This window comes from Quercus lobata, chromosome 4 (genome assembly GCF_001633185.2).
Source record: "Quercus lobata isolate SW786 chromosome 4, ValleyOak3.0 Primary Assembly, whole genome shotgun sequence".
NCBI lineage: Eukaryota > Viridiplantae > Streptophyta > Magnoliopsida > Fagales > Fagaceae > Quercus > Quercus lobata.
Window position 1 is genome coordinate 69,770,595 of NC_044907.1, and position 15,441 is coordinate 69,786,035.

A 15,441-nucleotide genomic window follows, 5' to 3' on the forward strand; every position below is an offset into this window, starting at 1 on the left:
GTTTGAGGCGCGGATGGGGATGAAAGGTCTCCGCACGCTCCAAAGGCACCGAATCCTCAAGTTGATATGGTACGGACAAGGATGGCACAGATTCAAGCCAATCCTCCGTCTCGACAGGAGGAAGATGGTATTCCTCGTTCTTTTAGTCAAAATCCGAAGCAGGTTCTGGTCATGCCAGATTTTTGGTAGGTCAGAAAAAGGGATTTCCGCGATCAGCGCCGTCTGCCCTGTGGCAGGCAAATTTTTGCGGGGGCTCCCCAACTTCCGGCTCCCTGCACCTTTTCTGTAGATGGTGTTAGCCTGAGGTCAGGTTCCCTGCACCTTTTCTCCACCGGTGCAGGCCCCGAGTCGGGTTCTTTTGCTGCCTGAGTTATGGGCGTGCAAAGGCATTGAGGAGGAATAAGGTCTCGAGGCAGTAGCCAACTTCTCCTCTGTGCTACCTCCTCGGCTTTATCTTTACTCTCTTGTATTTTTCGTTACATACGTAGTTAGCTTCAGTGTAGACTTTGTTTCAACTTTTCATTGTACACTGTACTGTTCCTTTGTCTTAATAAAATATGTGTCTATCTCTCTATACATATCTTTCTTCTCCGTAACAACTACTTTATGCATGAATATTAAATATAAGCTTGCCCTTGATGATACTCCGGGCAGAAAAATGCTTTAACACATATTCCTATTGGTTTAAACTCACAAGTATTATCAAGTATAACAATGGTAATCCTCAGTAAATTAAACTCTTAGAACTAACCGGGATAACTGTCGAGTGCTGCGCGATGCAAGCTAGACCAATGTCCAAAACTTAGCTTTTCTCCTCCAAGTAGTTGGTTTCCCCATAGGCTTGAGTCCGTGGACCATACAATGCCTTGGTTCTGTCCAAAACCTAGTTTTCCTCATCCAAGTAGTTGGTTTCCCCATAGGCTTGAGTTCGAGGACCATACAATGCCCTGGTTCTGTCCAAAACTTAGTTTTCCATCATCCAGGTAGTTGGTTTCCCCATAGGCTTGAGTCCGTGGACCATACAATGCCCTGGTTCTGTCCAAAACCTAGTTTTCTCTCATCCAGGTAGTTGGTTTCCCCATAGGCTTGAGTCCGAGGACTTTGCAATGCCCTGGTTCTGTCCAAAACCTAGTTTTCCTCATCCAGGTAGTTGGTTTCCCCATAGGCTTGAGTCCGTGGACCATACAATGCCCTGGTTCTGTCCAAAACCTAGTTTTCCTCATCCAGGTAGTTGGTTTCCCCATAGGCTTGAGTCCGAGGACTTTACAATGCCCTGGTTCTGTCCAAAACCTAGTTTTCCTCATCCAGGTAGTTGGTTTTCCCATAGGCTTGAGTCCGTGGACCATACAATGCCCTGGTTCTGTCCAAAACCTAGTTTTCTCTCATCCAGGTAGTTGGTTTCCCCATAGGCTTGAGTCCGTGGACCATACAATGCCCTGGTTCTGTCCAAAACCTAGTTTTCCATCATCCAGGTAGTTGGTTTCCCCATAGGCTTGAGTCCGTGGACCATACAATGCCCTGGTTCTGTCCAAAACCTAGTTTTCCATCATCCAGGTAGTTGGTTTCCCATAGGCTTGATAGGCTTGTAGTTGGTTTCCCATAGGCTTGAGTCCGACCATACAATGCCCGGTTCTGTCCAAAACCTAGTTTTCCATCATCCAAGTAGTTGGTTTCCCCATAGGCTTGAGTCCGAGGACTTTACAATGCCCTGGTTCTGTCCAAAACCTAGTTTTCCATCATCCAGGTAGTTGGTTTCCCCATAGGCTTGAGTCCGAGGACTTTACAATGCCCTGGTTCTGTCCAAAACCTAGTTTTCCATCATCCAGGTAGTTGGTTTCCCCATAGGCTTGAGTCCGAGGACTTTACAATGCCCTGGTTCTGTCCAAAACCTAGTTTTCCATCATCCAGGTAGTTGGTTTCCCCATAGGCTTGAGTCCGTGGACCATACAATGCCCTGGTTCTGTCCAAAACCTAGTTTTCTCATCCAGGTAGTTGGTTTCCCCATAGGCTTGAGACCGTGGACTTTGCAATGCCCTGGTTCTGTCCAAAACCTAGTTTTCTCATCCAGGTAGTTGGTTTCCCCATAGGCTTGAGACCGTGGACTTTGCAATGCCCTGGTTCTATCCAAAACCTAGTTTTCTCTTCGTGTGGGATCTTGGCTTTAGGGGAGTTAGCTCCTCAACCAAGCCCCTAGAGTTTATCCCTACGATTAACGCTATCAAGTGCCTAGTTTGCTCTTTACGGGAGACCTTGGCTTTAAGGGAATTAGCTCCTCAGCCAAGCCCCTAGTCAAGAAACGTAGCCCCTAGCAGAACTTTATACTAGAACTCTATAACCAACGGTTAGAAATAACGAAGAAACTCTATCGACCCACATCCTATACCAACACACAAGCCTTTCCCACAGACGGTGCCAATTGTAAGGACGCGATTCGTGGCGGACCGTAACAGTGTCGGGTTCGCACGTAAAAAGGCCCCTAACAATATCATTTGTAGAGCGTGGGTTTGAAAGGCTAGGCCCTGTTTGACAGGCGGTGGGTTTTTCGCGGTGTTCGTACAAGTTTAAGTTTTCCTTCACCCCTGGAGTCTTTCTCCTGGAGGTGGGCTGGGAGGCTCTGGTTTTTGGCCATTTTTCCCAACCCCCCCATAGATTACTTACTTTTCCTTTTATACTAGCTCGCGTCTACTGTCCTTCGTCCACGCGTAGGGTTAAACTTTCCAAGATTGATACTTGTCCCATCAGTCCATACTCAAAGTCGTTAGGGATGGTTGTAAAAGCCAAAGAATGCGGCTCTGTCAGGTTCAGAGCATTAAATGGCAGTAACAGCAGCTTTCCCAGGATATTTTAGATCTTTCCTCCAAGTTTCCGTCCTATACCTTCTTTACCCCTTTTCTAGGGGGGAACTTTGGGTCTGCCGAGGACTGAACTGTCCTCGGCGGTATCCACAGGCTATCTTGTCGAGCTTGGGCCATAGCCCTCCTCGGCTTGGGCCTTCGGATTCTCCCCGGGTAGATGGGCCTGGCCCATAAATCATTTGGGCCCCACAGTTTCAAAATTCCTTTGTAAATAACATTTACTATTTTTGAAAAATGATGAATTTCATATCATAAGTAATGTTCATGATTTCTAATAATCACATCATAATTTAAATGGTGAGCTTGTGGGATTGAGTAGTTACCATGAGCTTTAAAGATAAATATTATGGATGTTATGATGTAAATGATGACCACACATATCATGGGTTTATAATATGAGATGGATATCATAATCTTCAAGATAACTTCCCATGATCTTTTATAAAATGATTGCCATGGTTTTTGCCACAGTAATGTTTAAGAAACGTTCATTTTTTAAATGAAATAATTATAACATAATATTTTTTGCCAAGCATTAATAATTTTGGGCTTTTGATAAAATATCGTCAACGTAAATTGGGCTTTTGATATTGCTAGTGAGAACTGGGCCTTTTGATGTTGCCAATGAAAATTGGGCTTTTTGATATTGCTAGTGAGAACTGGGCTTTTTGATGTTGCCAATGGAAATTGGGCTTTTGATGTTGCCAATGAAAATTGGGCTTTTTGATATTGCTAGTGAGAACTGGGCTTTTTGATGTTGCCAATGAAAATTGGGCTTTTGATGTTGAGAACTGGGCTTTTGATGTTGTCAGCAAGAACTAGGCCTTTTGATAAATAATTTGCCATGGGTTTGAATCATGGGCTTTGATTATGGGGTTGAATCCCATTGATAAAATAGTATTGCCATGAATTTGAATCATGGGCATTTTTTTCAAATATTGCTAAGCATAAAAATTCTTAGGCTTTAAAAGGAATGAGATTTTAATTTGCTCAATAAATAATTTAGGCTTTACAAAAATATTGGGTCTTATAGTGTTTTACATTTGTAGCCTAGATTTGTGATGGAAAGAAAAACGGTTGTGGGCTAGCAAAGTAATAGTCAAAAAATGTTTAGGTATGCACAATAATTTGTTTGTGACTTTTGAAAAAGTAAATATGTGTTATTTAGGTAATATTAGGTGTAAAAAATAATGTACCCTAACATTCAGCCCCCTAAGTCACATGTGATCAGATTTTTACTATATATTGTTTTTGAAAAGAAAAATATTTGGATCACATGTGCAAGTGCTTTTGTTTTATTATTATTATTATTATGTTGTTGTTGTTGTTGTTGTTATTATTATTATTATCATTTTTCCTGTTGTTATCATTATTACTATATATATACACATATATTTTCTTTTATTATTATCATCGTTACTTCTTTTTTTTTGAAAACTTATCATTGTTATGTATATAGATATACATTGTTGTTGTTATTATTCAGTTATGAAAGCTCAAAAATGTGTTAAAAACACAAGAGCTGTTTAGACCCCCAAATTAAAGTTACGGCTCGATAGATTTTACACTAACTTAATTCTAAGTGCGGAATAGTGTAAATGCGAGGGGATAAACAAACAAACTACTCTAATCCATAATCAAGACAACACGGCAGTAAATTGGAATGTAAAAGAGTAGGGAAGAGAGATGCAAACACAATATAACACGCTGATGTGTTATCGAAGAGGAAACCAAAGAACTCGGCGAAAAACCTCTCCACCGCCCTCCAAGCAGTAATCGATCCACTAGACAATCAGTTAGGATACATGGGTTAGCAAGAGACCCTCCAAGCCTAATCTACCCGATGTACCTAAGCCCTCCAAGCTCCTACTCTAACAAGGCTTCTCGGAACCGTGTCTTGTCTAGCTCTCCGGATCCCGCAACAAGCTCCATTTTGCATCAGCCATCCTTGGCTTCTTCCAATGCTTCCCAACAGCAACAAACTATCACTTGACCTCTGAAAGGGTATGGTAAGTGTTTGGGCTATCAACCTCTCAATGGTATGAAAATGGAGAGGTAGGAGTTGAGAAAAATCCACAAGAAATTGTGTAGAAGATTGTGAGTATAACAATCTCTAACTCTTAAGGTGTTTGGTTAGGGTTTTCTCTCAGAAACACTCCTCAACATTTGTGGGTAATGTGGGTATAAATAGTGTAGGCACAGAAAGTGTGTATCAGAATTGACAGTCTGGCAAAACAGAATGTCTTGCAGGTGTCTCGCAGGAAGGCCTTACCCGCGAGATACTCGCGAAACATAGCTGTCTCCATCCTGTCTTGATTCTTCATATTCCAGCATGTGCAAGTCACATGGGTCACTTCGTGGGATGCTTAGTCGCGAGCTACCCGCGAAAACTCTTTAGTCTTCAATTGCTTGAGTCTTCACACTCTCTCTCTCTATCACACAACCCTTACAATCAAATCTCACAATAAATACAGGTTACAAAAGATTGAATAAAATTACAATCAAATTTGGCATGGAATTAAAACCAACAAAACACATAGTTGTAAATTACAACTTTACAAGTTATTTAGTTATTTATTTATTTTGAAAAATAGTGACCGTATGTGGTGTTATGCATGAACCCTTGTAAAACCTCATCTTAGATACTAGGGTGGTTATTGCTGCCTGCAATAACTGCAGCCCCCTAGCATGTCTTTTCAAGGCTGGGTTTCACATTTCTCAGTGCAACCAAAGGAATTAATTCTGCCCTTCCCCCATTATTCTTTGTCGAGGTCGAGAAACAGAAAGAGGGAGAAAAATAAATAAAAAAGATAGAGAAAGAGGGGGTTTCACCTTCTTCTTCCTTGTTTTCAGTACCACCAAAAGGGAGAGAGAGAGAGAGAGAGATAAAACTCCTTACTTTGCATCTTCCCTTTGATTTTTGGCAACAGAGAAAAAAAACTTCTCTTTTTTTTTTTTTTTTTTTTTTTCAACCATTGTGAGAAAAATGGAGGAAGTATTTTGTTTTTCTTTTGTTGCTTTCTTTCTCCCCTTTTTTTTAGTGTTTGAGAGGATTTTATCATCAACTTGCGTTCATGGCTGAAGAAGAGGAAGCACCCACTGCCATTGATGTCAAAATTATAAGGAAGTTGCTCTTACCATTGCAAGACCCGTGGTGTTGCTCTTCCCTTTTATTTCCTATGGTTCCGACTGACATTGGTGCACCTAATGCTCCGCGTTAATGGAATATAAGAGGTGGAGCCCCCAATCCTGAGACTGCATGGGTACCAATAGCATCTAGGGTTATGAATTTATGCCTCCTGCGAAAGGAGCTTTTGCTTTCATTGGTGCAATTTTTGTGTCACAATAGATTGATCAATGGTTGGTCTGATTGACTTGATAAGGAAATTGAGGATGATGGATTTTGTCAATCTCTTCGCGATGCCAACATTTTTGAAGCGGTCCTGATGTCTCAAGGGTGGCATGTATTTAGAGACATCATTGCACTCTGGTACTTAATCCGCCGCTGGAGCCCTGAAACACACACTTTCTTTTTCTCTTGGGGCGAAACCATTGTCACCCTTGAAGATGTAGAGAGATTATTCTTACTGCCAAGCATGGGGAGGTTGGATCCAATGGATTTAGAGTTGAATACAAAAGAGACCAAAATTGAAGGGAGACTCTATAAGGCATTTAGGGGTCGTATGGCATCGCCCACTGGTCAAAGGGCTAGGTTTTCTTCATGGATTCTTGCATTTAAGAAGCCTAGTATTTGTGCAATCGGGGGGGCTTCATTCTTAGCAATGTGGTTGAGCAAGTGCATTTTCAACTACAACCCTGTTCAATTCATCAAACCCTTCACTTTTTGTCTTTCCATAAAGCTTTCCCAAGGTATGTCCCTACCGCTAGGTGCTTTATTTTTGGGCTACCTTTATTAAGAATTAGACCAACTTCATTATAATGAATTAGCTGGTTCTCCAAACCATATTGTTGATTCTGGGGTAAACATAGTGATATTGCAAGCTTTTGCTTGGGAGCGTTCAAGAAGTTACCTTAATGTAGGGAAAAGTGTAAGTGACATCCATGAAACTAAGAGGGTGATTTTGATTGGAAATCCTGATGGTAAAGATAGATTTTTTGGGTTTGAGCATGGCCTTCCTTTGTTGATGAAGTGGATGGCTTTGAAGGTATGGGGTTTGCCAATGATTGGTTCACTAGATACTACCTCTGATTTCATTTAGAGGCCTTATGCCTATTGTTGAGGGGGGAAATTGATGCCTCTGAAAAAACTATTGGGAAACCAAGCCGAAACTCGACTATGGGCTCTTGAGATGGCACCCAAAGGCTTCCAGTGTGATGACAAGCCTATCTAAGCAAGAAAACAAAGGCTGCACTTAACAAAAGTACAAAACAGCAACAAAAGCCCAATGAAAATACTTTACAATACTTAGTTAGTACATTAATGGTCCTATTTTGGTAGTTCAAGGGAAATAAATTCTCCAGAAGTAAGGGTGATGTTACACTTAAGTCCAAAAAGATAAATTGTCCAACAGCAGGGGTGAAATTACACAGTCCAGCAATCACTAATTAGATAAATTTAGGAAAATGTTAACTCCCGGGGGTCCTTATATGTCTCGGTCAAGAGGAATTTATCGTACTTTCGGCCATTATTACATCAATGTGAGGGAAGAGTTCGATTGTTATAAATACATCATATCCTTCAACAGTAAAATAAAAAGTAAAAATTAAAGGTTCCATAGGAAAAAGAAAAGAAGGATTAATTGGCATGGTGTGAAGGGAGAGAAAGATCACAGCTCAGTGCAGCAGGTATTAAACTAAGATTTTGGTGAGTGTGTATTTATAAGGCATGAATGAGGTGAATGTGGGCTATTTTGAGTGAGATGGGATTAATACTAAGATTCATGCTTTTTGTGAATGGTGGGTTGTTTATGACTAGTTGAGAGACATTTATGGGCTATGATTGTGTGAAAGGGGGAAAAGAGTATCTGAGCTTAGATGAGTGTGGGCTAAAGATGATGAGTGGTGAGCTTAAGTAAAGCTAAACCACGAGCAAAGTAGTGAACAAACCAGGAGTTTCAGAGAGGGTAGCTGTCCTCTAGTGGGCTCAGGTGTTTATGTCTTTATAATGGTTTAAAGAAGCATTAATTAACAAGAATCCAAAAAACTTAGGACTAATCAAAGGTAGTGAATCAACGTTAATCTTCCTAGGATTTTTGGTCAGAAGTAGGAGATTTACTTTAGGGGTTGCCTTGCTTCTTTGGGTAATGATGGGATTTTAGAGTGCTTTGCATTAAATGCCAGGATTTCTGGGGTTAAGCTTAATCAATGTGATTAAGGCGTGTATCAAGAATGAATCCTAATGCTGCAACTGAGATTTGGACCCCCAAGAAGTAAGACTTAACACCCCAAGCCAGGTGTCAAGCTCTAAGTCCACTTCAGGGGGTTCCGTTAGAGATCCCTTTATGCCCTCCAAATCACATGTTCCCAATTTTTCCCCTTTAGGATTCATGGGCTTGGCACATGAATCACATCTTGAACATTTTTAACATTTATAGCATAAATCTGTTGAAGTTTGGATAATTTGGTTTCAGCTCCCCTTCTGCTGGAGGTATAGTCTTGAGGAAGATGATGGAGTTCTATCATCCTTTAGACTTCAGCTGATATGAAAACCTTTGGGTACTGTTCACGTCAGGTAGAGGGTGGCAAAAAACTGATGGGACAGCCCCTAGTTCACCCCCAAAGGCTTGGTTTTCTTGTAGGGGTCTCTAGTTGTTTTTTGGTTAGGGATGAACAAGGGTTGGTTGCCCACTCTCAATCCTTTGCCGCTTGCTGGTGTCTTTTGGATTGGGCTTGCTTACATGGGTTGGTTCCCTTAGGCCGGTTGTGTGCATCCTACAAAATGGACATTAACAACACATGTTTTCCATGGGCTTTCATTCCTCATGGACTTTTGTTAGTGAATACTTTGGGTTTTTTCATAGATACTTGCAATGGGCCATTGGGCAATTAGTTGTAATATTTGAAACAATAGGACAAGCTCCAAAATGCTTTTGTAAATCGTTCACCGTGAATTCTATATTGTAAATAATGCTCATGGTTTCTAATAACCACATCATAATGTAAATGTTGAGCTTGTGGGTTTGAATACTTACCATGAGTGTTGATGTTGTGACACAAATGGTGATCATGCACTTTATGGGTTTATAACATGAGAACATAATCTTCAAGATAACTCCCAATGAGTTTTTATAATACAATTGTCATAGCAACGATTATACCATGATATATTTTTTCCTTGCCAAGCGTTAATAATCTTGGGCTCTTTTGATAAAATAGTGCCAATGAAAAATGGGCTTTGGATATTGCCAGTGGGAACTAGGCTTTTGATGTTGCCAATGAAGATTGGACTTTTGAAATTGCAGTGGGAACTGGGCTTTTGATATTGCCAATGAAAATTGGGCTTTGATATTGCCAACGAGAACTGGATTTTGATATTGTTAATGAAAATTGGGCTTTTGATATTGCCAATGAGAACTGGCTTTGATATTTCCAATGAGAATTGGGTTTTAAATATTGCTAGCGAGAACTGGGCTTTGATATTGCCAATGAGAATTGGGCTTTGACGTTGCCAATGAAAATTGGGATTTAAATATTGTCAATGAGAATTGGGTTTTTGGATAAATAAATTGCCATGGGTTTAAACCATGGGCTTTGATTATGGATTTGAATTCCATTGATAAAATTGTTTTGCCATGGATTTGAATCATGGGCTTTTCAAATATTGCCAAGCATAAGTATTCTTGGGCTAAAGAAAAGATTAGATTTTATCTCACTTACTAAATAATTCGGGCTTTTACGAGAAAATATTGGGGTCCTATAGCGTTTTGCATTTGTAGCCCAGTTTTGTGATAGAGAGGAGAAAAGTTGTGGGCTAGTCAGAAAATATTTAGGCATGCCCAATAATTTTTTTGTGACATTTGAAAAGAAATAAATAGGTTTTATTTAAATAACATTAGGTGTAAAGAAATGTACCCCAACACCTATCACGCCGACGGTTTCTTTTCTCCATCCCCATTTCTGTGTGCTAGGCCTGATTCTCAAATGTTTTACTTAGGGGATGGTAGCAAGGTTTTGAATTTTCTGCTCATTACTTCTCCATCGTTGATCCCTTGCCTCAATAGTTCAGGTTTTAGCCTTGTGAAATACAATCCTCATAGAGTGTCACGCCAATTCGAGCTTGACCAAGATGTGCTTGTAATTAATGACATAAAGTATAATATTCGAGAGGTAATGAGGCCTTTACTTCATGGTTCGGCTATGGAATATTGGCGCGAGAGGGAGGCAGATGTGTTGATCCCATGTAGGCGAAAGGAAGGTCGTGTTACCTAAAATGTGTACCTACTGGCAGAAGGTAATGAACACCTTTGTTGACTTTGTTGCTAGTTGAGACTGTGAAAGGGTAATAATTATCCCTCCATGGAACGATGTCCCTCTTAACCGGTGCTTGATTCCAAATACCTGGGTTGTTTGTTCATGGGCAGCCAAGCAGAAAATAAGTTTTGCCGAATGGCACACTGACCTTGATGGTTGGGTCAATTATAGTGATAACGTTCCAAAAGAATGCAGCAAAAAGGATAAGATAGTGGAAGCCCCCGAACCCAAAATAGAGGAGCATAAGACACCAAGTAAGAGGGCTCGAAATGAAACTGCTTTGGCTAGAACTATTTCTAGGAGGACAAGGTCTAAGAAAGAGTATGATGTTGGCAGTAGTAAGAAAGATAAATCCAAGTCTTCGGTGATTATGTTGCATGATTCTCTGGCTAGGGACACAAGTCATGTTCTCACAACTCCAACGGTAGAGGCTGTTAGGCCTTCATTAGTGTCAACTGTTTAGATTTTTCCTTTCTTAAGCCCAGATTTTAAGGCAAAGACATATAGGAGAAAAACTACTGCTCATAAGGCAAAAACTGTTGGACCTGATGTTAAGAGCTCCTCCGGTGAGGTAAATACTTAACCATTAAACTCCTCTTCTTCTCTCTCTCTCTTTTTTTTTTTTTTTTTTTTTTTACTCCATTCTTATACTAACACTTTTTTTATGCTATTAGCTACCCCATCAGTCTAGTGATAATGAAAGGACCCAATCAGAAGAGCGTGGGGGTGACTCTATGGACACCACTATGGATTCCAGTAACCTTCTACTACTTGCCTCCTTATCATCCTATGTTTTTGCTGCTGCTAATGGCATTTCTATCATAGGTAAAGTTGCTGATTCTTCAATGGTGCGTAAGGAAACCATGGAAATTGGTGAGATTAGGGATGTTGTTGACCCTTTGCTGGAGCCTAGCATGGTTGTTGATACTAGTGCAGCTGAAAGAGAGGCCGATGTACCTCTATTGGTCCTTGAGGAAGTTGCTGGAGGTGGTGCAACTGGAAGGGGTGTTATATCCTTTGCTGCCACCTAAAGGAGCTGCTTGTGCTAGTGCGGCTAAAGAAGGTATTATTAATGAACCTACTGTCAGGGGTGGTTTTTTGCGCGTAGCCATGTGTCTCATGCTGGAAGTGTGACTTTGCTAAGTCCAGATTTGTTTTAGGGAGTCTAACCCAGAACTCAACATCAGGCTGCATAGACTAATGGCTTCCAGTGTATTTTTAAGCTTACAAAATAGATGAAGTCCAAAGTCTTAGAATCATGATAATGGTTGAAATAAATAAATGATATGCTTAGCATGATAGCTTTGATTAGATGGTGAGTTGATACGTTATTATTATGTATATTAAGTGATGTCCAATATTAGAAAATAATTAATTAGGTATCAAATGTCCAACAATGGGATGAGTCCAATAGTCCATGTTTAATTGCGGTACATGGTTCATGTTCAACATAATACGGTATATCTAGCAATGGTCCATGTCCAAATAATATATGTCCAAGGGTGATTCATGTCCAAATAATATGTGTCCAAGGATGATTCATGTCCAAATAATATATGTGCAACGGTGGTAAATCGATTTATTAATATGTATGTTCATTAATGAAGTATTAGTGAATCCATGATTATTAGATGGTGAGATAATATTAAAGTAATTTGCATCCAGCGGTAAAATGATAATGAATTACCATATGCTTAATGACGTAATTTCAAAGATGGAGAAAACATTGACTTATCTTTTATGTTTCTAACCCCAACTATGTAGCAGCACTTCATTCTTTGTATGATTTTTGGCTTTGGCCGTTTAGCATTAATGGGCTGATTACTTTCATATTCTTCATGTTTTGCAGCTCCAACCGTATAACATTAGTAGGCTTTAACATTTCAACAACATGAGAAAATGAGTCCAGCAGCATAATAACATTAGTCGAGTGGTATAATGATGATGAATAAAATATACTTAATAATATGAATTTGAAGACAAAAATATGATGACTTATCTTCATGTTTTGCAGCTCCAGCTGTATCACATCAATGGGCTTAACATTTCAATAGCATGATGAAGTGAAACCTTTCATGGTAACTTCATGTTTGAAAGGGAAAAATAGGTGCAACTGGAGGGACAGAGAGTATGTCTAGTCGTGTGCATCGGTTGGTTAAGTTCATCCTCTTTATCGTGCACTTAAATGATTTTCCCCATGTAATGCTCTTTTAGATTTTTAGTCAAGCATGAGTGATATTGCCTTCCATAAGAAGGGCTTTTAATTTTATAAGTTTTTGCCTTTCATAAGAAGGGCTTTTAGCATTATAAATATATGTCTTCCATAAGAAAGGACTTTTGTAATGTGTTCTTGGGAGAGTGTTTGATATGTTTTAAGATGTATGGAGATGGTAAGAAGCATATATACTTTGTGAGATATGGTGTTTGTAATATGTATAGGAATTATATGTAGATACTTTGTTGGACATGGATCTTGTATATGTATACTATGTGAGACATGAAGTTTAAAGATATATGAGGAGTATGTATGGGCATTTTGTGAGGAATGTGTTTGTAAAATATATGGAAGTGTAAGATAGATGATATGAAAGTTAAATATAGTAAATAGATGAGATTATAGCTGCTGCTGGAGTGGTTTTGTGTTATGTCATGGGTTATATTGCTTTCTAAGAAGGGAGATTTTGTTTGAGAAATAAAGAATGAGATGGAGATGTGTTTTGGGCAGCAAAATGATGAAGTTTTAGAGTATTGAAGTGTGGGAGAGATGGATAGTGTGTAATGGTGTGGTGTAATAGGTGTGATGTAATGGTGTCATCTAGGAAGAGATATTTTGTAAGGGAGATGGAGAAGTATGGAAGAGTTTAGAAATATATGCAACAAAGTGAAGTTTCAGAATATAGGGGATCAGAGAGGGGATGAGAGAGAGATCAGAGAGGGGCCCTTTTAGTGTATAGCTTGGTCCTCTTTATATAGAGCCAAGCTATGTAACTAGATCAGAACTTAGTTGAAGGAAAAATAGCAAATAAGGAAAAGTACTTGACAAAGCAAGTGGTTTCATTAAAGGGATTTTGTTTTTTAGCCAAAAGAAGAAAGCTAGAGACTTAATGGTGCTGGACCTACTGTCACAGCTGGCTGATGACATCTTTTGCTTGGAGGACTAAACTTGGCATTAAATTCTTGATTTGGCTAAAGATGGTAAGATCATCTTTATGGGATCCTCTTGTTTCTGGTACCATAGCTATTGGGATTTGGCATTAATGGGCGAATGACATCATTTTAGGACATGTGTCAACCTGCTGAAATTTCTACAACTTCTGTTGGGGCTGTCACAGCTTCTGCAGAAGCTGTTTGAAGCTTCCACTGGAGCTGTTTCAGCTTCTGCAGAAGCTGTTGCAGCTTTTGCTGGAGCCGTTTTGGTGTTTTCGACTAAGTTTTCTCTTTTGGAAAATTATATACTTAGCCCATATATAATTTTGGTAAGTAATAGACTAGTTGGTTGATATTTGATGAAGTTTTAGAGGTGTGATTATGGTCTTTTTGTATCTTAACCAAATCTTGGAGAGTAAGGAGAGCATTTTAATGCTAGATATGAGATATTAATATATATTTAGCAATGTGCTTGGAATTGACTTAGATGATAATAATATAATTGATATAAAATACTTATTATATGATGAACATTAATTTTTATGTAAAAAGTATGGGGAGTTTTATCATTTTAAGTGTTATGTGATATGAGAGGCTTACCCAAATGTTACCTATTGCACACTGACCCATCAGAGTTCGGGGAATTGGGGAAGACATGCCAAGCAACATACTTTCTTTTATCAACTTTGAATCACTGGAGCTTTACTAAACATACTTCTTGGCCCTCTAAACCACAACTCCCAAAATTCCCCCAATTAGACTCATGAGCTTGGATCATGAGCCAAAAATGAGATGATGTGCTATGAGCTTGAACCATGGGTTTTGATGCATTTTTGTGTAAATATGGGCTCTTTTGGGCTTTAGAAGAGATTTTTCCAAAATCCATGATAGTGTTGACGTGGTGCAGGTCGCCTATGAAATGAAGCCATGTGGTGAAAAATTTATCCTCAACACCTACCATGCCCACATTTGACCTTGATCCTTCCAAGACCAGAAAAACCACAGGCACAACTTCTGTTGCCCATGCTTCAATAATGTATAAAGATTTACCTTGAGTTTGCCTGATAAAGAAAAAGCTTCCTTTTTGTTTTTTTGTCAAATAAATTAATTCCACCAATCTTGTTTGACAGTTGTGGAAGGAGAGTCATCAAGTGCTACATTTCATAGGGTTAATGTTCAAGATTTCATGGAGATGTTTAATCAAGAAAGGGAAAATGACAAATTTGCTGAGGATTTCTATACACTTTCTTAAGCCACAGTGAAATTTCCGCAGTTTGATGTTCCTGTTAAGGGTCTGCCACTGTTGGAGAAAATATTGTTAAAGCATCCGGGTTTTATGTCTAAATGCACATATGATAATGCTGTAAGGAAGGTGATGTTCCAATCCTTAGTTGCGGTTTTTCTTGACATGGAATGCACCCCTCTCAAGAGTCTCAACTTGCATAAAGTACTTGAGTGGAAGAATGTACTTAGTGAGTTACAATCCATAAAGTTTGATGTTGAGTTCATTCTTGATTGGCTCAAAACTACTGCTACATCATGCATCATTCGCGATGGTGAGATAAAGTTGGTCGAGCTTGTGGTGAAAATTGTAGATTTAGAGAAAGAAATCGCAGCAAAGTCAGCAGAACTATCTTCTTTGACAAATCAGAAGAAGTCCATCATGTTGTCCTTATCCACCAACAGTGGCTTCTCCTTTGCGGAAGCCTTTGGTGAAAGCTTGTTGGATTAGGCTATTTATGCTTTAGTTTATATTACTAATGTTTTGTGGGTAACTCTGTTGGGATGTAATATGTATCTAATGTGTTACTACATGTTTTGAGACTCTCTAGTTATAACGACTTCCTTTTTTGTTTATGTAATAGGAGGAAAAACTCTTCTAGCGGTAAGTGCTGTTACTATTTATGTATGTGAACTTATTCAGCTACAGAAAAACTTACTTAGTTGTGACTTGTTCAGTTATAAGTGTTGTCATTATTTGTAAAAGGGAACTTATTTAGTTATGAGT